The following is a 27,635-nucleotide window of genomic DNA, read 5'->3' as shown; positions in this document are numbered from 1 at the left end:
AGAAGTCAGAGAAGACACTCACAAAGGATTCTGTGTGTTCTAAACACTCTGGGGACTACCTGGGGAAGTAATGCATAGCACCTGTCTTTGTTTTGCCTATCTGGGAACTTACTTAGAAAAGTGACAAGAATTCTTTGATAATATTGTAAGGTAAACAAAAATCCACTGTTTTCTGAGACAAAACATAATGACTGAGGTATACAATACAGCAACCAAAGCCAGGAAGAAAAAGTTGGAGAGTTATTCTTTTCTTTCTTTTTTGAAAATAGGGCATGTATAGCACTCATGTAAACTGGTTGAAAAAGTATAAAAGTACATGTCCAGAAAAGACCTAACCAGACATTATGCTTTCACCTATGTCTGAGCTGTAGGATGAGCACAAGCAAGAAATTAAGATTAATGCAGAGATAAAAAGTAGCCTGGGAAACTGTTAAAGGAGTGCCCCAGCAAAAGCCAATCTACAAGAATTAAAAGAGGTTTAGAGATATATTTTCCTTTTTTTTTCTTTGTTTCTTCTTTTTCTTTCTTTCTTCTCTTGCTCTCTTTCCTATTTCTCCCCCCTTATTTTGCTTTCTGGCATTCAGGTTAATCTCTATCTATAAAGACACTAACTGAACACAAGCTAAAGGAATAGAGACATTAGCGACCACATGTGACAAAGAAAACAGACTTTAAAAATTATATCAAAACATCACTAAACAAATAGTCCCAGCATACAGAAAGCAATAAAAATAAACCCAGGAGTAGGGGGTGGGGAATCTGATTTCCAGAGTTAGCACATTAGAATGTTAAAAAATGTCCAGTTTTTAACTAAAACTCTATGAAAAATGCAAAAAATAAGGAATTATGATCCATTAACAGAAACTGTCCCTGAGGAAGCAGAGCAATTGGACTTTTTAAATAAAGACTTTAAATCAACTTTCATAATAAATCAAAGGGCTAAACGAAACCAGAAATAAGATATCTACACAAATATAAAATATAAAGAAAGATAGAAACTACAAAGAGAAACCAAAGGGGAACAAAATGAAAAGCTCACTAAAGGATTTCAATTGCAGATTTGAGTAGGCAGAAGAAAGGATCAGTGAAGATAAATGTACAGAGGCTAAGAGAACTTTGGGGCACAATCATGCATACCAACGTACACATAATGGCAACCTCAGATGGAGAGTAGAGAAAGAGGCAGAGAGAATACTTGTAGAAATAATGGCCAAAAATTTTCCAAGTTTGGTAAAATACACAAATTTACATATTCAAGTTCAGCAAACTTCAAGAGTATAAATGCAAAGAGATCCATAGAGAGACACATTATAATCAAACTGTCAAAAACCAAGGGCAAAAAGGGAATCTGGAGACCAGCAAAAAACAAGCAACTCATCACTCATACAAAGGATCTTCAATAATATTAATACAAATCATGGCGGCCACAAGAGAATGAAATGAAACTTTTTAAGTGCTAATAACAACTGTCAACCAAGAATGCTATAACTAGCAAAATTATCCTTTAGAAATGAGCAATTAACACAGTCCCAAGACAAACAAGAAGGCAATGGCAAGCCACTCCTGTACTCTTGCCTAGAAAATCCCATGGATGGAAGAGCCTGGAAGGCTGCAGTCCGTGGGGTCGCTAAGGGTCGGACACGACTGAGCGACTTCACTTTCACTTTTCACTTTCACACATTGGAGAAGGAAATGGCAACCCACTCCAGTGTTCTTGCCTGGAGAATCCCAGGGACGGCGGAAACTGGTGGGCTGCTGTCTATGGGGTCGCACAGAGTCGGACACGACTGAAGCGACTTAGCAGCAGCAGCAGCAAGACAAACAAATTGTGAGAGATAATGATAAAATAATGAAAATGATGTTTATCATGATATGATAAGATGATAATGATAAAATGGAGTCCTTTAGGCTGAAATAAAAGGAACACTAGTCAGCAACTTGAAACAATATAAAGAAATACAGAGCTCTGGTAAAGGTAGCTACATAGTGAATAAAAAAAGACAGTATTATGTTTTTGATTTATAATGCCTCTTTTAATTTATAGTAGTATTTAAAAAATAAATTCACAAGAAAATAATTATTATTATGTTAATAAGCATCAATTTAAAAAGGTGTAATTTGTGAATGAGAACATCATGGGGAAGAGCTATACAAGCAGAGTTTGTGTATGCTATTGAGTGTAAGTCAGTATCCATTTAAACTAGGTTGTTTTAAGATTTTAATTGTAATCTCATGGCAATTATTGAAAAGAAACAAAAAACAAACAAAAAACCCTTAAAAATACACAAAAATGATAAGAGAATCAAAACAGTACAAAACAACAGAAAAAATGATTAAAGAGTAAAGAAGGTAGTAATGGAAGAAGTAAGGAACAAAAAAGCTATTAGACATGCAGAAAACAAATATCAAAATGGCAGGAGGAAGCTGTTCCCTATTAATTAATATGAATGCAAATGAATTAACTCACCAATCTAAAGTCAGAGATTGGCAGAATAGATTTTTAAAAAATGAAATGACTACATGTTTTGACAAGATACTCACTTTAGATGCAAAGACACAAATAGGTTCAACGTAAAAGTATTGGGAAAAGATACTCCATTGAAGTAGTAGTCAAAAAGAGCCAAAATAGCTATATTAATATCAGACAAAAGAGGCTTCAACTGAAAAGTTATTAAAAAGGACAAAAAGGATGATAGACAGGTAGATGATAGAAAAATAAATAGATTGATAAAAGGATCAAAACATTAATGATATAAAAATTGTAAACACATGCATCTAACAAAAGAGACCCACAATATTAAAGCAATCACCAACAGAATTGAGGGAGAAACAAACAGTTCTACAGCAATACTTGAAGTTTTTAATACCCTACTTCAACAATAAATACAAAATCTAGATATGAGGCCTGGAGTCAAATAAGAGTCTTTGAACCTCCAATTAAAATAAACAAATTAAAAAAATAAAGTGTACCACAGTAACGTAACATGTTTTTGTTTAAAACAGAAAGTTTATTTGCTCAGTACACCAAGTAGAATGCAAACACTATTATGACAAATACACAGAAATATGCAGATCAACATAAAATGGTAATTTAGTTTTAAAGTAGGGAAATCTCTTTAAATATTATGACAACATACTCCCAAGAATCCTTTTTTCAGTTAAGTATACATTTCAATAAAATAAATGGTAATGAATTAAGTGGAAGAAAACAAAAGAGGCTTTGAACAACACTGTAATCAAACTAGACCTAGTATCTATAATCAAACTAGACCATATATATGTATATATAGTAATATATATAGTGCTGTTCAAAGGTATATATATCACTCTACTATCAATAGTGGGCTTCCCAGGTGGCTCAATGGTAAAGAATCTACCTGCCAATGCAAGAGATGCATGGTTTATCCCTGGGTCGAGAAGATCCCCTGGAGAAGGAAATGGCAAACCACTCCAACAGTCTTGCCTGGAAAATCCCATGGACAGAGGAGTCTGAGAGGCTACAGTCCACGGGATTGCAAAAGAGTTGGACATGACTTAGCAACTAAACAATAATAACAACTATCAATGGCAGAATAAACATTCTCTCCAAGAATGAGTGGAATATTTTTTATACATACCATGTTAGGCCCAAAATAATCATTTATAAAGGTTGAAACATATAAGGTATCTTCTCCAAACTCAACGGAATAAAACTAAAAATTAATGACAGGAAAAAAGCTAAAAAATTTACAAATGTATGAAAATTAAACACCATACTCTTAGAGAAAACAATTTTGAAAAACAAATATTTGGTACATCCAGACAATGCAATATTGCTCAACACTATAAAAATAAATGAGCTAATGAGCAGCCAAGCCGTGAGAAGTCATGGAGGAAACATAAATGCATTTTATCAAGTGAAAGAAGCCAATCTGAAAAGGCTACATGTTATATGATTCCAACCATAGGACATTCTGGAAAAGGTAGAATTATGGAGACAGTAGAAGATTAGTGGTGTCCAGGGGTCAGGGGAGGTAGAATGCAGAGCTGGAACACAGAAGATTTTTAAGACAGTGAAAATACTCTGTGATATTACAAAAGATGGATACATGTCATTACATATTTGCCCAAACCTGGAGAGTCGGATACAACTGAGCGACTGAACTGAACTGAACTGAACTGAAAGTATATATATGCTGATTGCAGCCATGAAATTAAAAGATGCTTACTCCTTGGAAGGAAAGTTATGACCAACCTAGATAGTATATTAAAAAGCAGAGACATTACTTTGCCAACCAAGGTCCGTCTAGTCAAGGCTATGGTTTTTCCAGTGGTCATGTATGGATGTGAGAGTTGGACTGTGAAGAAAGCTGAGCACCGAAGAATTGATGCTTTTGAACTGTGGTGCTGGAGAAGACTCTTGAGAGTCCCTTGGACTGCAAGGAGATCTAACCAGTCCATTCTAAAGGAAATCAATCCTGAGTGTTCATTGGAAGGACTGATGCTAAAGCTGAAACTCCAATACTTTGGCCACCTCATGCGATGAGTTGACTCACTGGAAAAGACTCTGATGCTGGGAAGGGTTGGGGGCGGGAGGAGAAGGGGACGACAGAGAATGAGATGGCTGGATGGCATCACTGACTCGATGGACATGAGTTTGAGTGAACTCCGGGAGTTGGTGATGGACAGGGAGGCCTGGCGTGCTGTGATTCATGGGGTCGCAAAGAGTCGGACACGACTGAGCGACTGAACTGAACTAAACTGAAAGTATATATGACACCAAGAACAGATCCTTAACTGTAGACTTTGGGTAATAATGATGTGACTGAACTGAACTGAACTGATGTGTCAATGTAGGGTCAACCTTGGTGTTAAAAAATAAAAACCCTCTGGTGGAGGACACTGATAATGAAGAAGTCTGTGCATCTGCGGGGATTGCAGGCAAAGTAGAAATCTGTGTACTGTCTGCTCAACTTTATTGTAAACCTAAAATTCTCTTAAAATAAAATCTTAAAAAAAAAAATCCAACCCCACCATAATCTTAACCAATAAGTCAAAAAGAAATCACAAGTGAAATTTTGAAAATATCTTCAGACAAGTAAAAATGAATATACAACATATTGAATTTTTTTAGATGTGGTAAAACCAAGGCTTAGGATAAAATTTGTATCTGCAAATGTATATACTAAAAAAGAAGAAAAATCTTAAATCAATAACCTAACTTTATACCTTAAGGATCTAGAAAAAGAATAGCAAACTACAACCAAAGTTAGCAGATACAGGAAATGATAAAAATCATTACATAGATAAGTGAAACATAGAACAGAAAAACAACAAAGTCTATGAAATAAAAAATTTAGTTCTAAATCACTCTGCTATACAACAGGAATTAACAACATTGTAAATCAACTATGCTTCAATAAAAATAAATAAATAAGAAAACAACATTTAGTTCTTTGATACATCCACAAGATTGACAGACCTTTAGTTAAACAGAAAGAAAAAGACTAATAAATAGATGAAATAAAAAACGAAGTGAAGACATAACTACCAACTTTTGAGAAATAAAAATGATTATAAGAGAATACAATAAACAACTGTGCATCAACAAACTGGTTAAACTAAATGAAATGGACAAATTTCTAGAAACATACAAACTACAAAAACTGTCTAAAAAATAAACAGATTATTTCAAAAGACCTATAAAAACAATGAGACTGAATCAGTATGAAAAAATTCCCACAAAAGAAAGCCCAGTACCATATGGTTTCACTGGTGAATTTTATCAAACATTTAAAGGGCAATTAGCATTAATCCCTCTCAACCTCTCTCAAGAAAATAGGAGTAAAGATTTCCCAACTCATGCATAAGGCTAGGATTACACTATACAAAATAAAAGCTATAGACTAATACTGCATACAGCTGTTGATGCACAAAATGTTCAACAAAACATTAGCAAATCAGAACAGTATATTCACACTATGACCAAATTGTGAATATTCCAGGAATTCATGGGTAGTTCAACATAAGGAACTCAATGAACACAATATTTTTAATATTAACGATAGAAAGGGAAAAAGTAACAAGCGATCATCACATGTGATCAACATGTGATGCAGAAAAAGCATTTGACAATATATTGATGCTTTTGAACTGTGGTGTTGGAGAAGACTCTTGAGAGTCCCTTGTACTGCAAGGAGATCTAACCAGTCCATTCAGAAGGAGATCAATCCTGGGTGTTCATTGGAAGGACTGATGCTAAAGCTGAAACTCCAATATTTTGGCCACCTCATGCGACAAGTTGACTCACTGGAAAAGACTCTGAGGCTGGGAAAGGTTGGGAGCAGGAGGAGAAGGGGACGACAGAGTATGAGATGGCTGGATGGCATCACTGACTCTGTGGACATGAGTTTGAGTGAACTCCGGGGGTTGGTGATGGACAGGGAGGTCTGGCGTGCTGTGATTCATGGGGTCGCGGAGAGTCGGACACAACTGAGCAACTGAACTGAACTGAACTGAATATACTTTCTTGACTAAACAAAACAAAACCAAAAACCAGACAGAAAACTAGGAATAAAAAGGAACCCCCACAAAACAATAAAGAGCTTTTATGAAAAGTCTACAGTATCACCATTGCTACTCAAGACTGTTCCAGAAGTTCTAGCCAGAGTAATTAGGCAAGATAAGGAAATAAAGGCATATGAATTAGGAAAGAAGCAGTCAAACTATCTCTATTTGCAGATGACTTGATCTTACATATATATATATATAGAAGATTTCAAAGAATCTAAAAAAAAAAGTACTAGAAGCTAACAACTGAATTCAACAAATCAGATCATATATAAAAAACACTTGTGTTTATATCCACCACTAATGAACAATCTTAAGGAGCTATCAGAAATCAGATTTTTTTATAATAATATCTAAAGTAATAAAAAGCCTGGAAATAAATTTATCCAAGAAGTTGAAAGATTTATATAATGAAAACTAGAAAATATTTTGAAATACATTAAAGACAAAAAATAGAATAATATCATATACTCATGGACTGAAAGCCTTAATATTATTAGATGAAAATAGTACTTGAAGTGATCTACCATTCTAATGCAATCCCTATCAAAATTCAATGACTTTTTTTTTGCATAATTTTAAAAGTCAACTCTCAACTCCATATGGAATTGTAAGGGGCCTATAAAAGCTAAAATAACACTGAAAAAGAAAAACAAAATTGCAGGACCCACACTTTTTAATTTCAAAACACATTAATCAAAACAGAGGTGCTCATGTAGGATAGACACATGGATCAGTGAAATAAAACTGAGAGCCCAGAATTAAGCCCAAATATGTACAGTCATTAAAATTTCATTAAAACTGCCACAGTTATTTAAGGTGAAAAGAATAATACTGTCAACAAATTGTACTGGGATAACTCTGAATGTTGTTGTTGCTGTTGTTTAGTCGCTAAGTCGTGTCCAACTTTTCTGCAACCTCATAGACTATAACCCTCCAGACTCCTCTGTCCATGGTATTTACCAGGTGAGAACACTGGAGTGGGCTGCTACCTCCTTCTCCAGGCATAACTGGATACCCATATGCAAAAGAATTAAGTTGCACCCTACTGCTACTGCTGCTACTGCTAAGTCGCTTCAGTCATGTCTGACTCTGCACGACCCCATAGACGGCAGCCCACCAGGCTCCTCTGTCCCTGGGGTTCTCCAGGCAAGAATACTGGAGTGGGTTGCCATTTCCTTCTCCATGTACCCTACTACACTCCATATATAAACTCTAACTTCAAATAGATAAATAGCCAAAATATAAGAACTAAAACTGTAACTGTAGTAGTATATCTTTATGACCTTAGATTTGGCAATGAATTCTTAGCTTTGACACCAAAAAAATTAAAATAAAACAAAACAAGTAACAAAAGAAAAAAATAGATAAATTGGACTAGAATGTACAATTGAAACTACAATGACCCAGAGAAATGATAATTTATTTCCACACAGAAATTTGTACACTAAAGTTTATGGAAGCATTATTCATAATAGAAAGAGTATACAAACTATCCAAGTGTTCATCAACTGATGAATGGATAGGCAAATTTTGGTGTGTGTACATGTATGTGTATATATATATACACACACACATTGGAATATTACCTAGCCATAAAAAATTTAAAACATTACAACTGAAAGAAGCCATATATAAATAGTATGATCCCACTCACATGAACAGTCCAGACTGGCAAATCCACAGAAACAGAGAATAGACTGTTAGTTGGCAGGAGTTGGGGAAGGTGGGAGACAATGCAGGGTAACTATCTAACTGGTACAACTTTTCTTTTGAGGTAATGAAATGTTTTGGAACTGGATTGTGAATGTATTAAATACCACTAAATTGTTCACTTTAAAAAGATTAATTTTATGACAGTAACCAGCAGGTCCCTGCCATTATTATTACTAGAATCTATATTTCTGTAGACCAACAGTCATTACTCAGTTCTATGAAAACTCACAATCTCCTTTTTGTCTTGTGGAAAGGATTCCACTGGACATTACAGAAGTGATGCCTGGGTCTACTGCACAAACCATCAACACTGTAGTTAAAAACATGACCTTTACTAAACAGCTAGAAAAGGAAGTGAAATGTACAAATAAACCATAGACAGCAGTAAATGGATCTAGAAAATAAAACTGCTGGGCATACACAAAGAAAATAAAAGGTTAAGGTGAGCTGTAGAAAAAACATAAGAAGCTTAAATGTCAGAAGGATTCACTGGGAAGAAGCAGGCATCCTGACTCCTGACCTTTTCTCCCTACTTCCCAGGGTCACTAGATTATGCTGACTCCTTTTTTGGCTTCCTGTTCGCAAGCCTTCATGGCTTCTAGACAGCTGCCTCGTCTGCTGACCATTCTGACAAAAATGACCTGAGAACCACATCAGGCAGTTAAATTACCCTATTTATCCCTCAAACCAGGGTTCCGTGGTGGCTCAGCAGTGAAGAATCTGCCTGCAGTGCAGGAGATACGGGTTTGATCCCTGGGTCAGGAACACTGCCTGGAGAAGGGCGTGGCAACACACTCCAATATTCTTGCCTGGAGTATCCCATGCGCAGAAGGGTCTGTTGGGCTACAGTCCATGGGTCACAAAGAACTGGACGTGACAGAAGTGACTGAGCACACACGCATGCATGCTTTCCACCTACTGGAGTGACATGCTTTACAGAAACTGAAGTAGCTGGTATTTAGGAAAAATGAGGGAAGTGCTAACAGCTCCATTTTGGGGTTTAAGGTTTTAAATCTTAATCATTTAAGAATAATGATTAAGATTAAAAACCTTAATCATTTAAGGCTCTATTCTCAATCATTCAGTTAGGACTGAAATCTTAAATCACTAAAATTTAATTCAGCAAAACTATATGAATCTTCTGTTATGTGTCCAGATCCATGCTAGACTTCAAGAAAAGGGCTGAGACCCGTGAAGGGATTTACAAAGCCATGACAGTACGCTCTAGTGGGAAAAATACAGAGATAGAAGAAAAGGGGTCATAGTCTGTTTCCTGTGTTATAGAAGAATACTGATAACCCTGACTGCAGCAAGGGCATGATTAAGAAGCAGAATCGAAAGTATCTCAGAAACTTTAAATTGTCTAAGGATGGCAAATACTGGAAGCAGAGATCATAATGCTCTATCTTATCAACCTGGATGTGACCTTGTAATACTTAACAGTACTCAGAGGGCCACCATGAACAGATCAGCCTTGGCACATGAGTACATAAATAAGATAATATAAATGAGAGGGATTATTATCACTGAACACTGAAGATATGAATTCAATTTCCAAGTCTCCTCAGTATCACACAGCCCCTCCCAACTAGGAAAGTCTTCTTAGCCCCATGTTTCAGCTCTTAGTTTGACAGTTTCTGTCTGAAGAGAAGGAGGTATTGTCCTTTTATTGCTTCCTCAAACTGAAGACATCTGCTAGAAATTGAAGAATAACTAGTAGATTCTATTGAGTGTGATCATAAGTTAAGCATCATTCTAAACAGTTGACATACCTTGTATCACATGAAAGGACAAACTACAAAATGTGATATTCAAAGTAGGTATTTCTGAAATGTAGGTAGGTATAAAAGAAATGTTGCTTAATGATGCTTAATTGTTCTTAATTATAATAATAACTAACACGGACTTTATATTTTGCAACTGGATTTGTAATCATGATAATTCATTCTTTTGCTCTTTCCAACAACTCCCAGAGGCTGGTGGGACAGCTGTTAACACTCCCAGAAGAGAATAAGTAACTCACTCAAATTCTTATTACAAATAACAGTATAGGGTCTCAAACCTTCTCCCAGATTCTAAAGACATTAGACCTGACTACCAGATGCAAAGAAAGTTGAATGATGAGCTTGAAATGTAATAATTTACTGCCTCATCTTCCCTTCTGTGATCTGCCTTGCCCTTGGTTTTCATATGTGAACTCTGAAAGAATCCCTAACCCTATATTCTCTTGATCTAGTCCAAAAACTTCCAAGCACTACTCCAAAATTAAAATCACTTAATGCAAAATTTCCAAGTACTATAATTTAACAAACAAACAAAACCAACAATCATCTGCAACACAATAAGAAGCACATAAAACCTTGGCTACTAGAGCTCGTCAACCTGGGTATGAAGCCTGACTGCTGTACTTTGTGATCTTGGGCAAGTTTTTAACTATTTTGTTCTGGGCTATAAACAAGGGATAATGGTATTAACTACATCACAGAGGGGTGTTGAGAGAATTGAAGGAATTAATATCAGTAAGTGAAGTGCACAGAAAAGGGCTTGGAACATAATATGTGCTCAATAAATGAAAACTATTCTGAGTTAAAAATCAATAGTTAAATCTCGTAAACTATTCCCAGGAGTAAATTAATCTGCTCAAGAAGTCACATGAACTCCTTTTAAGTCCTCAGAGTGACATTCAGTACGCTCTTTATTTCCGAGTATTTTACTATTCCCTATATATGTAACAACACCTGCTACTTCAAAGTAGACTAAATTGTTAAAAAGAATCGTTCCTCTTTGAAACTGATCCTTTACCTCCATATTTCACTCTGCTTTCACCTCAAACCTGAAATGGTCTTTGCTTTTTAAAATGAATAATTTTGCCATTTGAAGGGAAAAGTATATTACAGCTGCAAAGAGAAGCTGAATGTTTCAAAGAACTATTCCTGGCATCTTTTAGACTAAGACACATTTAAGTCAAAGAGATGGCTTTGTGTGAGATCAGAGGCAGATCCAAAGTTTTTAGTGGGGGATAAAACTTTTGGCCATTTCCCAAAATCTCAAGAGTGCCACCTTATTTACACATTCATTTGTGTGAATCTTATCATTATCAAATGTACTCACATATTTACTGTGTGTATGAATTTCCTGACAGATGACTAGAAATTACTCTCTGCCCAAGTTCACCAGCAGTTCATCATTGGTCTGCAACCTGCAGTTCTAAGGATAAGGCAGCGAGAACCACGTTTCATGGCTTTATGGGCTATATTTGGTGACCGAGGTTTGCCCTAAGGAACCCAACATTTAACCTAGAAATATTTGTGAACAGGATCATTTCCTGTCTTCCTTTTCCTTTTTTCTGGAGGTCACTGTCACCAGAAGTATGACCAGACTGAGAAGGAGTAAAACAGATTTTCATTTCAACTTAAAAATCCCACATTCATAGACTAGAGAATACGGAGATATACTGTCAAAACAGTTAATCCTCACTCAAATTCTTTATTATGTTAATAAGTGCTCAATATTGAAAAAAGGCAGAAATATAGAAAAATACTAAAAAGAAATGAAAAGTTGCCCACCATCTACATTTTGTAAAATGTACTAAGATAGTTCTGATACACAGAGTTGAGACTGCTGCTGCTGGTTATTAAGAATGACAAGATTATTACATTATCTCATAGATCAGTAGACTACTCTTGTGGCAAACTGTACTTCCTGAAGATGACCGCAACAGTATTTCCCAGTCCTCACAGACTTCTGTGACTTTAACACTACTCCCATGGAGAGGAGGGTGTCTGTGTTCCTGCCTCTTAAATCTGGATGGATCTGTGACTAATGGAAATCATATAAGTAGGTGACTACTGAGGACAAGTTATAAAAATCTGATGGACTTCTCCCTGTTTCTCCTGAGATGATCATTCTTAAAACCCACCCACCACGCCTGTGAAGAGGCCAACTTGGAGAGTTCAGAGGTCCCCAGCACACAGCCCTGGCTGCACTCTAAGCAGAAGTCAGCATCAACTGTGTGAGTCATCCAACTTGAAGGTATATCCTCCAGGCCCCAGGTCAGCCACCCTAGCTAATGCCATTGTAGACGGAGATGATCTGTAACTATTGATTTTTGTACACAAAATATATTATTGCTTTTGCTTTAAGGGCACTATGGTTTTGGGGTGGTTTATTATGAGGCAACAGAGAAATACTCCAGCCAATAGCTAATAGTAAGAGCAAGTATAACTGAAAAGGTAAGCATTTATTAATATTACACGGCAAAACTGAAAAAGGGTTTTAAACATTGTAACTCAGTTAATTCTCACAATCACCCTTATGGCATAAAAAGTACTATTACTCCAAATTTACATTTTAGGATATTCAAAAACACACACAGGTTAAGTAATTCACCCACAAATTAATTAACTGAGCAAGTAGAACTGGGCTATGCACCAGGAGGTCTGGCTACAAAGCTGATGCCCTTAAACACAACACTGAGCAGTGGGCGCACTACTGCTTAATTAAGATCCAATAGAGTGCAGCTGAGTCAGGATCTGCTTCCCCAGGCTCTCTGCTCAGCCACATTCTCCTCTTCCTAATGAAGGAGACACACTACCAGATGGACTACTCCCTCCCCAACACGGAGGTTCAGACAGATTGAGTTATTAGCTTAAACAACAGTGTCCATGCTAGAGATCCAAAGCCAGGTCCGTCCGACACCAAAATTTATGCTCTTTCTATTATTTTATGGTACCCATTGGGCTAATGGATGATTGCAGTTGATGAGTGATAAGAATTCACGTTAATTATCTTTACTCAATCTAATACACAATGTATATGGGAACAGAATTGTTTTCCAAATCATATTTTCCCAAGGACAATGAAATAAATGTTCTAATTTTGGACACATAGCTATGAGGCAAGGGAATTTCTGAATTACAAATTACTGTTCACATACAGCAAACTTTCACAAATTTTTGGTTTCAGGACTCCTTTATATTCTTAAAACTTATTGAGTACCCCAAAGAGCTTTCATTTATGTGGATTATATTTCTCAATGCTTAATATGTTAGAAATTAAAACAGAATTTTAAAAAAATACTTATAAATTCAGTATTTTAAATAATAAATCACATATACATTTACATAAATATTTTGTGAGGAAAAAAGTTATACCCAACAAACAAACAAAAAATCTTATTCAGAAAAATATCACTGTTAGTGATCATAAATCGCTTTAACATTCGATATAAAAAGGGACAACTGGGTCCCATCTCTGCTTTGATATTTTCAATTTGCTTGAGATTACAGGCCATACAGCCTCTGAAAGACTCCACTTTACATGTATAAAATATTGAAAGTGAAGAAGACAATATTTAATACCATCATAAAAGCAGTTTTGATATTACAGATTCTAAGGAAGAGTCCTCCGATTACTTTAAAAAATTGCTAGTATACATATACAAAAAGTTGCTAGTCACTTAACATTCAGTAAGAAAAAGAATAGAATATTTGTATGACCTTCACTTAGAAGATTATTTTTGAACTAAACATAAAAAGTACAAACCTTTAAATTATAGAAACTTCTTTTTAAAATTAAAAGTAAAAAGACAAGCCATTTATTGGCAGAAGGCACTTCCAACACAACTTTATAGACAATTATTATTCAGAATATACTTTTGAAACTGTTATAAATCAATAAGAAAAATGTAAATGATTCTAGAGAATACTAGGCAAAAACATAAATAAGGCTTTTCGCAGAAGAGCAAACCCAGAAGGCCTATAAATGTCTGGAAAGGTAAGCAACCCACCAGAAGCAGAAAAATGCCAAGGAACACAATAAACAGTATTTTTTCATGCTCATTAGATTGGCAAAAACAAACAAAAGCTCTGATAATCAAAGACTCATTTGCTACCGATGGGAATGTAGCAGCCTCTTTAGGAATAAAGCCGACACTGCTTACTGCCTACTTGTCATCCACCATCCCCACCTTCCGTCCTAACAGCATATTTTGTGCTGGTATCTCCTTCCTCCTGATAATGTTCTTCGAGGATAACTGGCCCTTTCCGCCACCCCGTCATCATGGTCTTATCTTGTAAGTAATCAGTTTAGTCATTGACATGTGATTCAGTTCTAGCCAATAAGACACGAAAGAAAGCAATTCTAGGAAGCGTCCCTGCTCTTCAAAGGAAATAAATGGATACAATGACTGTGGCCATTGTTTCGCCTGCAATTGATTCTTTGCAGCCAAGAGGAGAGAGCAAGCCATTGAGTCAATGAATAAGCCAAGCCTAGAGCATCCCTCGGAGAAGGCAATGGCAACCCACTCCAGCACTCTTGCCTGGAAAATCCCATGGACGGAGGAGCCTGGTGGGCTGTAATCCATGGGGTCACTAAGAGTCGGACACAACTGAGCGACTTCACTTTCACTTTTCACTTTCACGCATTGGAGAAGGAAATGGCAACCCACTCCAGTGTTCTTGCCTGGAGAATCCCAGGGATGGCGGAGCCTGGTAGGCTTCCGTCTATGGGGCCGCACACAGTCGGACACGACTGAAGCGACTTAGCAGCAGCAGCAGAGCATCCCTACTTCTGGACTTCTTGGTATGTGAGGTAATAAATTTATTTAAGCTGCTTTGAAGTCCATTGTCTGTTATTTGAAGCTGAAAGTACCTTAATAAGGAGAAGAATTTCACAATATCTAGTATAGTATTGTGTACCGAGAGCCATCCCCTAAGACCCAGAAATTCCATTTCGAGGTACATAAGCCAGAGAAGCTCACCCATGCAGAAGAGGAGATACGGGAATGAATATTCCTTGCACTCTTATTGTACAGGGGGCCAATTGAATGCAGTGCTGCAGCTTATTACTGATTAATTTTCGTTAAAATAAGTATTAGCTTTTGTAACAGGTAGGGAATTGTTAATACTTTTAATACCTTATTCTGTCCTTTCTGGAATGAGGGTGTCACTATTGTGAATTATGAGATCAAAGCCACCCAATACAAGGCAAGAAACTAGAAGAATCTCAGGTCACTGGATGGAGGACGATGCCCACCCTGGACCATGTACCTGGATTTTTTCACAAGTGAGAAGTTAACTTCATGTTGCTGCTGCTGCTGCTAAGTCGCTTCAGTCATGTCCGACTCTGTGCAACCCCATAGACGGCAGCCCACCAGGCTCCACCATCCCTGGGATTCTCCAGGCAAAAACACTGGAGTGGGTTGCCATTTCTCCTCCAATGCGTGAAAATGAAAAGTGAAAGTGAAGTCGCTCAGTCGTGTCTGACTAGTAGCGACCCCATGGACTATGCAGCCCACCAGGCTCCTCTGTCCATGGGATTTTCCAGGCAAGAGTACTGGAGTGGCTTGCCATTGCCTTCTCCAAACTTCATGTTAAGTCACTCTTATTTTTAATTTTTTATGGCTAACAGCTGACCCTAATTTTAATTAAATGAATAAGAAAACAGACTGAAAATACACCAAATTCATGACAGTGGACGCTTCTGGGGAAGGAAAGAGGTAAGTGGATTAGAGAGAAAATGAAGAAAGCTTTATATTATATATCTATCTATATATATGTAATATATATTATAAAAATATATATTCTTATATTCTATTATAAGGATCTAAAGCAATAAATAATTAAAAGAAATGAAATGTTATATGCGTTTAGTTACTCAGTAGTGTCCGACTCTCTGTGACCCCACGGACTGTAGCCCATCAGGCTCCTCTGTCCATGGGATTCTCCAGGCAAGAATACCGGAGTGGGCTGCAAGGGGATCCTTTCAACCCAGGGATGGAGCTCAGGTCTCTTGCATTGCAGGCAGACTCCTTTTGCGTCTGAGCCACCAGGAAAAACCTTTGTTAATTTTAGGTGTTGCATATTCTGTTTCATTGCTCTCTGCACTTCCCTTTGTTTAACTTCTCAAAAAAAAAAGGATGATATAGACATGCTTATGTAGACAAAATTACCCAAAAAGAAAAAAATAAAAGAGGAGGGAAGGAGGGAATAAAGTAAAAGAAAATGCCTTATGGCCCAAAAAGAAAGAAAATATGCTCCCTGCTACATATAGTAACTTAAACAATATCAAGACCAATTTTATCTCCTATTAAGATGAAGATTAATCACCCATACTTGTCAAGGATGCAGGGGTTGGGAGAATACATCCTGTCTGGAGGGCAGTCTTGTGATTACAGCAAATTAATTAAAAAATGTCAGCTCTATGAAGCATCAGTTTTACCTCAAAGAAGTTATCTTAATAAATTTCAGCACAAAGATTTAGTTAAAAGGATTTTCATCATAATTTTGATTATAATCCTAAAAAATTGAAGAACACACAAATGCCCAAAGAGACAGACTAGCTACAGTCACTGCTATCTGTGCAAACAATGGCATACTATGCTCCCCTTATAACTGATGCTGTCCAGGCATATTTGATAATGCAGAGACAATTTGACACTTTTCTTAAGTGAAAAAAGTTACAATAATAAAAATAAAAGCAATAAGTATAATACATATTTTCTTAATTTTATTTGTTTGCATATAGATATGTTATAAAAATCTTAAAAGATTTACACTACCTTTATTGACACTGAATAGTGGGAATTCATTTTTATTTTCCTCTTGTTATTATCATTCTTTCTAACTTCTGTAAAGTGAATTGTAACACTTGATTGCAACAGGTCTGATGAAAACAGGCAATGGTGGTCAATTCTTACCACCATTAAAGCACATAATTAAATTAAAACAGGCATAAATGGTTCCTAACAGCATAGGCTTCAGAGTCATTCTGTCTCCTCCCAAAGAACATTCATTTATTTTTATATAAGATTGTAAGCATCCCATATTAGAGATATTGAGGCGAAAATATATATATATAATTGAGGCATAATTCCACCAAAATCAACCATTGAGACTTACAGGTGAATTAGTGGCTTTCTTTAACTGCTGAGTGAAGAAGTGTGTTCATTTGTTTACTAATGAAGGATGTTGTTCATACAGGATAAGTCAAAGGCAGGAATGAGGTTCAGAAGAGCCAAGTGTAAACAGAAATGCCTGTTAGGATTCTGGCACACAACATGGCAGACGATACATTCTGAATGGGTATAACTTTTTTCTGAATGCTTTATTTCCTGTACTTTCTGACACAAATTATAATGAACTCTTAATGACACAGTACTTTCATTCCATGTTCTAAAACCTATATATTCTGGTTTAATATTTTGAATGACTTTGTTGTCTCCACTAACATTACTAGATGTTAATCTGGATACAAACCAGAAGGCTCTGAGAGCTGCCCCATATTCCTAATGGACAAGGGGATGATTTATTGGGTCGTGCAGGCTCATGCACACAACTCCATTTAATGGGCAAGGCTTAGTTAGGCCCTTCTAACTTTCTCAGCATATGTCGGCTTTCACCATCCTAAAGCAGGTGGTTTCCTTTCCATGTAGAGAAGACCCTTCCTATTGAAGGGATTACATTCCTGAATGTAGACAGATAATAATTTGGAAATCCCAGGGACTCTACTGTAAACTTACAAGAAACTTTTGGAAAGCCTCAACAGTCTTTCCTGGAAGAGCTGAGGAAGGGTATGAGCTGAGCAAGGTCATGTTCCCTAAAAACCTAAGTTAGTAACATATCTCCATATCTGAACACCTTTTCCCCTCCTCTGCAATCAAATTTTAGGATTTTAGTCTCCACTTAGCTTTCCATCAGTCTTTTCATAATATCACCATTATCGGAATACTAGCCTCATTACACTGATACTAGTTTCCTCAAGTCTATGAACTTCTCTTTTCTTCCTCACTGGTCTATATTTCAGCAACCTCTTCTATCCTTTCCCAAATCTCATAACAAGGATGACTGAGGATGAATTCATGATATGCTTCAGGAATGTTCTCAGAGAATTTCTTCTATTATTCTTGCTTGCACTTACCACCATAGTAACTGGTATAAACTTTAAAAAGTCTACCTATTGTGGCTCTCTTCCCCTCAAACTGTTGCTATTTATCAGCTCTAGTTCCTTTCTTAATGTCTCTTCCAAACCTTTCCCTCCTTAGCTGCTATCAGTCTCATTTCAAATATAGTTTTTTACTCCTCCTGGTGGCTCAGAGGGTAAAGCGTCTGTCTGCAATGCAGGAGACCTGGGTTCGATCCTTGGGTCGGGAAGATTCCCTGGAGAAGGAAATGGCAACCCACTCCAGTATTCTTGCCTGGAGAATCCCATGGACATAGGACCCTGGTGGGCTACAGTCCACGGGGTCACAAAGAGTCGGACATGACTAAGCAACTTCTCTCTTTCTCTCTTTGTAGCCCAGAGTGCGTTGGCTACATTTCTCCTGACTTTCTCAGTCATGGACCAAGGTCAGATTTCTTTGTTCTCTGGGATTGCTTAGGAGCCAGTATCTAGCAGTCAGGAGATGGTTTTGACCCATCTATATGTATTAGTAGATAGAGCAACTTTAGAAGCTTGGTCAAAGAGTCAGGAAACAAAGAATGAATCAAAGTGGCCAGACTTAACGGCACACACCACCTTCGGAGTACCCAGAGTAAGTTCCTACATCTGCTATGCAATTAATAAATATCAGCTGCATTATAATGGAGATGGTAATATTGCTTTATATGATCAAGAAGACAAGAAATACATATGATTTAAAAGTTCCTTAAGACTATTTTTGTTTAGTGAAGAAGACAGGATATAAATACGATATGGTGGTGGTTCAGTCACTAAGTCATGCCCGATTCCTGTGACCCCATAGACTGTAACCTGCCAAGCTCCTCTGTCCATGGAATTCTCCAGGCAAGAATACTGGAGTGGGTTGCCATTTCCTTCTCCAGGGGATCTTCCCAACCCAGGAATCAAACCTGGGTCTCCTGCATTATAGGAAGATTCTTTACCAACTAAGCTAAAAGGGAAGCCTAAATATGATATAAAATATCCTTATAATTATTATTTAACATTTATAATAATTGATTTCAATATTTATAATATTTCTACTTCCTATCAGAAAGCTCTGTCTACTTTCTGTCTGAAAGCCAGATCTATTCTCTATTAGAAAATTATACTGAAAGCACATAAGATGTAAGATACTTTTCTCTAAGTTCTTTAAAAAATATGATAGAAAGATTTGCTTACAAGGAACATATAACTATAACAAACAAAACTGTTAGCTTTTATTGCACTCAAAATTTTACATAAAGTAAAAATCAAGCAAATATAAAAAGATGTATGTCCCACTTTCAAAAAATATTTAAAAACGTTAATCCAGATTTTTTTTTTTACATCAAACCTCTGTCATTTACATTTTACTTGTTATCTCATCTTCTTTTGTCAACCAGTAAGCTTTGCTTTTGGTCAATAAGATAAGATCTGATAAGCTTATTTCAGACTCGCCCCAGGGAAGTAGGGGAGGACAGAATTACAGGTGAGCACTTCAGAGTGACAAGTCTGTTCCCTGGGCCACTGAAAAAAACAAAGAGGGGCTGCTTGGGAAGTGACTCACAGAGCTTCTGGATTGCTTCTGTGTAAACACGAGAATTAAACTATCAAAAAGCTGCCTTCCAAACAAAAATTACTAATTTTTAAAAGTAACATTTTTTAAATCACATATGAACTCTATCCTCATTTAAAAAAACAATTTATTAAGGATAAAAGCCCACTAAAACATATTGGCAATATCCGTGCACTTTTAAGAAGACTCATCAATTCTAGATCTTAATTTTTAAACACACATATGAAACCTAGGAAAGTATCTACAAATTTGTAGCACTAATACATTTTAAATGTCAAACAAAAGAATAAAAACTTCAATAATGCAAGAATTATAAATGTTTTTAAATTCCCAAAATTTGAGGTTAATCAAATTAATCACTTAAGAGTATGAAGGAAGTAAAACAGAGGGGACCATAGACACCATTTAATCTATAACATATTTGTCATGAATCATGCTCAGGAAATTTACTAAATAAGTAGATTTATATTCAAGATAATTTCCCATGATAATTTTAAACTTATTTTAAATAGATGATACTATAAAACATTCACTTAGTCCAAATCTAATTGATTAATAATATTTCATTCCTTAAAAAATTTTGCAGAAAATCAATACATGCCAATTCTTAAGGGAAAAAATATCAATTGTAGTACATCTGCTTCTCCCAGACAGTGCCAAGGAAGAACAGTTTCCATGGTCATTTATAAACAGGTATAATATAAAACAGTTTTTGAGTATAGTGAAAGTGTAAGTTGGCATCTGGTCCCATCACTTCATGGGAAATAGATGGAAAAACAGTGGAAACAGTGTCAGACTTTATTTTTTTGGGCTCCAAAATCACTGCAGATGCTGATTGCAGCCATGAAATTAAAAGATGCTTGCTCCTTGGAAGGAAAGTTATGACCAACCTTGATAGTATATTAAAAAGCAGAGACATTACTTTGCCAACCAAGGTCCGTCTAGTCAAGGCAATGGTTTTTCCCATGGTCATGTATGGATGTGAGAGTTGGACTGTGAAGAAAGCTGATCGCCGAAGAATCGATGCTTTTGAACTGTGGTGTTGGAGAAGACTCTTGAGAGTCCCTTATACTGCAAGGAGATCCAACCAGTCCATTCTAGAGGAGATCAATCCTGGATGTTCATTGGAGGGACTGATGCTAAAGCTGAAGCTGCAATACTTTGGCCACCTCATGCGACGAGTTGACTCACTGGAAAAGACTCTGATGCTGGGAAAGGTTGGGGGCGGGAGGAGAAGGGGACGACCGAGAATGAGATGGCTGGATGGCATCACCGACTCTGTGGACATGAGTTTGAGTGAACTCCGGGAGTTGGTGATGGACAGGGAGGCCTGGCGTGCTGTGATTCATGGGGTCGCGGAGAGTCGGACACGACTGAGCGACTGAACTGAAAGTGTAAGTGGCTCAGTTGTGTCCAATTCTTTGGGACCTCATGGACTGTAATCCACCAGGTTCCTCTGTTCATGGAATTCTCCAAGCATGAATACTGGAGTGGGTTGCCATTCCCTTCCAAACCCAGGGATTGAACCTGAGTCTCCCGCATTGCAGGCAGATTCTTTACCATCTGAGCCACCCCCTCAGTTTTTTATTCTACCTTAAATATGTTTCTTTCAACATTAAACATGTTTATGTGCTCAGTCACTCAGTCACGTCTGACTCTTTGAACCCATCGACTAGAGCCCCCCAGGCTCCTCTGTCCATGGGATTTCCCAGGAAAGAATGCCATAGCAAATTGCCATTTCCTACTACTCTAGGGGATCTTCCCCACCCAGAGATAGAACCTGTGTCTCCTCCATTGGCAGGCAGATTCTTTACCACTGCGCCACCTGGGAAGCACCAAACATATTTATGTACCCAAGTAACTTGGAATTTAGGAAAATAGCAGTCTTAAAAGAGGTAACTTCAAACACAAGGAAAATACAGAGATGGTTTGGAAATAAGACAAATCTCACAACAATTTCAGAAAACACTCTTCTCAGAAAATCTATTTGGGTACCTAAAATTAGTACCAATACTCCAGAAACAGCGAAACAATAAGCTGGTTGGCAAGTTCTGACAGCTTTGGTGTATATTAACAATGAGTTATATAGAGAGGATATGTGGCTCCAGGGCAATCCACATGTATGATAACTAGTAAATACATATCTCAACAAGTAGAGATATACTGATACACTCTTTGTCAGTGAGAACTGACTATTGATCTGCTCTCAGTCAATGAGAACTGACTCACTGTAAAAGACCCTGATGCTGGGAAAGACTGAAGGTAGGAGGAGAAGGTGATGACAGAAGATGAGATGGCTGGATGGCATCACCAACTCGATGGACATGAGTTTCAGCAAGTTCCAGGAATTGGTGATGGACAGGAAAGCCTGGCGTGCTGCAGTTCATGAGGTCACAAAGAGTCAGACATGACTGAGCAACTGAACTGAACTGAACTGATCTGCTCTTAATAACTGTAAGCCATTCCTCCAAAGCTATGTTTTAAGTCATTTCTAAGAATAAGGAATTTTTCCCTTGATTTGTAATCAAGTCTCAGAACAAGACTTAGATACTATTATCTAAGGTCTGAGCTTCCAGGACAGTACACAGAAGCATTTCTCAAATTGCTTCTTTCCCAAAGATAAACTGTTAAAGAACAGTTAATTTAACAGTAGTGGACTGCACCTTCTGAAATGATCCTGGCCCTACTCATCACTATGAAGATAAAAAGCAACTATGTACAAGTGTCAGCTCTGTCTTGATAAGTAAGTGCTTTCTCAGATTTAATGAACCCTTACAATGCCCTACTTTATTCAAATCCATAACAGCAAAACAAGATGGGTCTCATATCTCCATCTTCATAAGTGAAAGAACTGAAGTTCTTTTCCCAGGGCCACACACAGTGTGTCAGAGAAAGAATTCACTCTCTGCTTGCTCCAAGTTTGCTTCTTACAAGGTCCATTTCAGAAGTCTCTTCTTGCATTTTATATAAAAACAAAGTGAGAAGGGTGACAGGGCATTAGGGAGTGGCAGGGGTCAAGGACACAGCCTGCATCAGCTGGAGTTGGGTCAGGCACCATCTGCATGGCCAGACATGGAAGCACAGAAAAGGGAAGAGAGTAAGGATCAGCAGGCTTCAGTTCTGCAATAGCCTCAGCCCATCACCTGTGGCCAGGTACTCATCTATTCTGAACCACGATTCCTCCTCTTTCTTGGGAGGTCAAAGGGGTGTTTCTTTCTCTTTTTTTTTTTTTAATCATCTTTCTCCCAATCCCTAGCCTAAACTGTAATAGGAGTCTAACTTGGATGTTGGGGGAAATAAGGGTGGATCAGAGGGTGGGCAGACAGGCAGGCAGGCAGGGAAATAACCACCTGATGTTTTGCTTTGATTTCTGTTTCAAGTCCTGTAATGACAGATCTCACTCCAGTGCAGTATGTTTTGGAAACATACTTAAAAGGGATATGTGATTGTTTTCAGGTACATTTTAAGTATTGACTAATAAAAGGCAAATATCAGAACAGAAGAGCAGTTTAATTTAGCATTTTTAAAACCATTTAGTATTCCAAGGCGTCTGTGACCTGCTATAATCTAATTATTTCTCCAATACCCTTTGGAATTGTTCAGAACAATGTGGTACAGTTTCTAACTGGTGCATTAAACATCTGGCCTGACTTCACAGAATTACAGATAGCTGAATGTGCACTCTCTATATATTTTATTAACATCCCATAGGCTCATGTTAAGATGTGGTACTGATGTGTCCTGACTTGCATCACTACCTGTTGACAGGAAAAACTGGGCTAGACTTGAGAGGGTCTACAAATAGAAAAAATCTTTTAAAGATGTTTTGGTAATTTCAATAGAAATTTTGGCTTAAAAAAAAAGAAAAGAAAAAGAGCAGCTTCAAGTTTATAAATTTATAAAACATGCCCAAGTTTCAGCATGCCAAATCCTCTAAAAATGAGCTAATCTCCAGCATCCGTTCCTTCCTTCTTAAACTAACATTATCCAATTGTCTTCCAGATCAAACTCAGTCCTCCATTCTCAGCCATGTGTTTGAGTGGGGTTAACCCTACCTATAGCTCTTACAGCAGGACTAAGCTAACCAACATATCCCGCTATCTTCCTGTAATAGGTTCAGTAATGAACGTGTGATCAAGTTTAAAGAAATAAGAAAGAGTGAATCACACATCTGTGCATGTGTGGGAGCCTCTGGAGGTGACCTGTCTTCCCCTGGGGCACTGCAATATAGGAATGTGACATGTGGAATTGTCACTGCCCAAGGGGAAAGACTGGAGCTGCCAAGGATCCAATGGATATGGCCCCAGGAGGCTGCCAACACTGGGAAAGGCAGAGCAAGAGAAAAACTGCATTCTTGTTGACTATTTCAAGCCACTGTATCAAGCTTCACCTGAAGGCAGACCATACAGGTGAACTTCTCAGTTCCATGGACCAACAGATTTCCAGTCATTGATTAGATAGTAAAGCTTGAGCTTTCCATCACTGGCAACCAAAAACTTTTTTACTGGTAATAAGCACAAGGCATTTCAATATACCAAAAGCCTAAGCTGATTTTGTTGGTTGGTTTGTTTTTCACACAACTTTGAAGACTTTATTCTCAGGAAGAGGGTGAAAGGAAGAAAAATCGTCAAGAATGTTTCTTTCTAAGACCTAAGGAAACTTTAAGACTTTTTAAAATTAAATTTCAAATATCATAGTTGGAGGTCTGAGGGTCATCTAGTCCTACTAGCTTCTTTTACAGGGAACTTAAGGAATTTGTGTACAAGGAATGAATGAACGAGTGAATGGGGTAGCTTAAGTCTAGGCATGTTGGAAGGCCTGAAGTATTCCATTTCCTCTGGGAGCTGTTTATAAAAGAGGTTTGGTGGTGGTTGTTTTTGCATGGATACACAAGTAAACAGCAAAGCCTGGGAAACCTGATTCCAAATCCAACTTCCTCCATCCTCCATCAGAGAGCATCTCATAACCTTTCACAAAAACAGAAAAATGCAAAGTTCATCGACATGATCGGCTTAGATAATCCGACAGTTTTCAAAACGGAATATGCTAATTAAGCTCATATTCCAGCCAGTTGTTTACCATCTGAAATTCATTTTCTCATGTACAGTGTTAGATTCACTGGCTAACCCATCAGTTCAGTTCAGTTCAGTTCAGTCACTCAGTCGTGTCCGACTCTCCGCGACCCCATGAATCACAGCACGCCAGGCCTCCCTGTCCATCACCAACTTCCGGAGCTCACTCAAACTCATGTCCATCGAGTCGGTGATGCCATCCAGCCATCTCATAAAACTGAACAAAATGCAAAAAAAATGACAAATGCCTTTTCAACCCAAAGTATCTACTAGTTCTAAATCCTAGGGACATAGGACCGTGAAATGCATGAAGACAACAGGAAGAAAAACAAACATCAACCGGGAAATATCCTATTTGCCCACTTCCTCCCTCATTTCCTGGCTACGTAGAACTACTACCTCAAAGGGGGATTTTGAAGTGTGAAGAAAATGTGTCATTGGTCCTCTCTGACTGCTCCTTGTGCTTCCTTCTACCACTTAATGTCTCCTTTTTCCAAGTGCTCAGATGCCCTCATCTCAATACGAGCAGTTACCACTTACTTGGTACTTACTGTAAGTCAGGTACCGAGCTAATGATTTCAGAAAGATTTCGTAATCTGTCTACAGTCAAGTGGTAAAGCCAAGACGGAGCCCAGATATGCTAGACTGTGAGCCTCAAGGGCTTCTCACTGAAAAGTGCCTGCCTTCCTTCCCCTCCTACTGGGACAGCCGTCCCCTTACTGCAGTTCATCATCTCCCTTACATAACGAAGGAGGAGAGGAAAGCAACCTGAATTAACTCAGAGAAACTCAGTCTTTTCAGAGGCAGCACATTTTATTTCAAAAGGGATACATATTATTACAAGTTCACCTCCAACTGGCAGCATTTCAGACAGCTGATAAGAGCATGAAGTAAAAAAAAAAAAAGAATGAAAACGAAAACAAATGGAAGCAGCAAAGGGCATATATTTTTGGACGGGGTAGGCTGATGGAAGCTATCCAAGACTTGGCCTTCAAAGTTAGTGCCTTTAGTACAGTTTACATTTTTTCATAATCTCTTGCCTCTTCTACATTTTAATCCACATCTTAAAACAAAAAAAAGTAACAATACATAATTGGCATTCAATAAATCCCTGCTGCCTTTATTTGCCATGTGGTGAACCAAAGCTCAGAGCAGATAACAAGTCATATTCTGAATGGCAGACGAGGGAATGGAAACCTCGGATCTCCTAACTCCCAGGCCACTGTACCTTCTTTTGGATACTGATTACCAAAAGTGTCCATTTATCTTTCTTTTCTGTTTAAGGTCTGCATGAATGGAGACAAAACTGATTACACATGGCTATAAAACCATAGGAACTTGGTTATGCAAAAAGTTCTTTTTAAACATAATCAACTCCCAACTGAAAGTAGCTTCTAAAAAGAATTATTTCATAAAACAGTTTAACCCATGTGTGTATTTTGTAGCAACAGAAAAAGAAACCCATCCTTTAGCTGAGAGATTATCTTTAGTGCCACCTTCCTTTCCTCTAAACATCCAGCAGCTGCATCTCAATTCAACTTTTGCTACCTAACATTTCTAAGAAATTGGCTTTTCAACAAACATTAGAATTCTAAGCCTCCGGTATTTACTGGGTCTGCGCTCAGAGGCCAGTAAAAGTGCAATCATAGAACAATAGAGGTCAATATACCTCTTATCAAGAGTTCGACTTCTACTGTGATATCATTCATTCTTGGAGAGGAACTCAGAAGGCCAAACTGCTATCAAAGAGGCATGTAAATAGATAAACTAAACTAATGAAGAGACCATAATCAAACACTCCTGGGAAAGACAATTAGCTAGCCTTCTTCAGAAATAAACACTCACAGAAACTTTTAGAAAGCACAAAGGAGAACCTCTGAGAATAAAGCAGATAATATTAGTTTAAGGACATTGCCCTCCAGATAGATACAAAAGTAAAATTCTTCCCAATGCCATTAAAAAATGAAATTCACTTAGTGAAAAACGTATGGGCCTAAAACAACTGTTATTCAAACAGTAGAAACCAGTCTATGAAAATCAAAGTTGAAAATAGAAAGTCTATAATTCTGCTAATTAGATAATGCATTGCCCAGTGTTTGCTCACATACAGAAATTTAAATACAACCATTTGAATACAAGTAAAACTATTTCTGAAAGGTTTCTTTCTTCTATGTTTGCATCTTAAGTCTTTATCTTAACTCATGTTCAAAGCAAAAACATATCAGAAAGAAAACTATTTAATTTTTCAAAACCTTTTTATTTTAGTAAGAGTCCCTTTAAATATGAAAAATCTATCTACTAGGCTCTAAAGAGATGTACAAATAATTTGGGGAGTATATGAAAAATAGTTTGACTTCCTAAAACCAACACATACAAACAATAACTTACTCATTACCTCCGGGGTGGGTTGGGGGGGGAACTGGTAACCTTTTTTTTCCTTTTACCCTTGTGGAATTCCTGTTTCCTTCCCTTAAACCAATCAGTTATTTATTTGAACCTGCTTTCTATTCATTTGTTGAATAAATATTCACTGTTGGGGTTACTAGCCTTCACATTTGTAACATTAGTATAACTAGTCAACAGTGAAAATTATTTTGCTTAACTCCTTTCTAATACACACAGCTTAAAAATAAAAAGAACCCGTGTCTTTCTACTGTGACACACAGTCTTCTAGCAGTCTTGCATTTTTCATAAGCTTGCTACCACCACCCTGCTCTAGTCAACTTCAGCAGAGGCTGCGATTCCAAAGGGCCACCTACCAACCAGTGGCATCCCAGCCCTGCCAGGCCAAGCGCCTCATTCTG

At 37.4% G+C, this 27,635-nt stretch overlaps 1 protein-coding gene across 2 annotated transcripts in view; it reads right to left on the bottom strand.

The window, feature by feature from the left end:
- The window catches only part of LOC129556211 (ADP-ribose glycohydrolase MACROD2), an 805,465-nt gene that overhangs the window by 410,661 nt on the left and 367,169 nt on the right, over positions 1-27,635 (bottom strand). The window lies entirely within an intron of this gene.

This window comes from Moschus berezovskii, chromosome 15 (genome assembly GCF_049115385.1).
Source record: "Moschus berezovskii isolate FMDL1 chromosome 15, NW_MosBer_1.0, whole genome shotgun sequence".
Taxonomy (NCBI): Eukaryota; Metazoa; Chordata; class Mammalia; order Artiodactyla; family Moschidae; genus Moschus; species Moschus berezovskii.
Note: the sequence above shows the minus strand (reverse complement) of the source record. Positions and strands in the feature narration are given on the sequence as shown.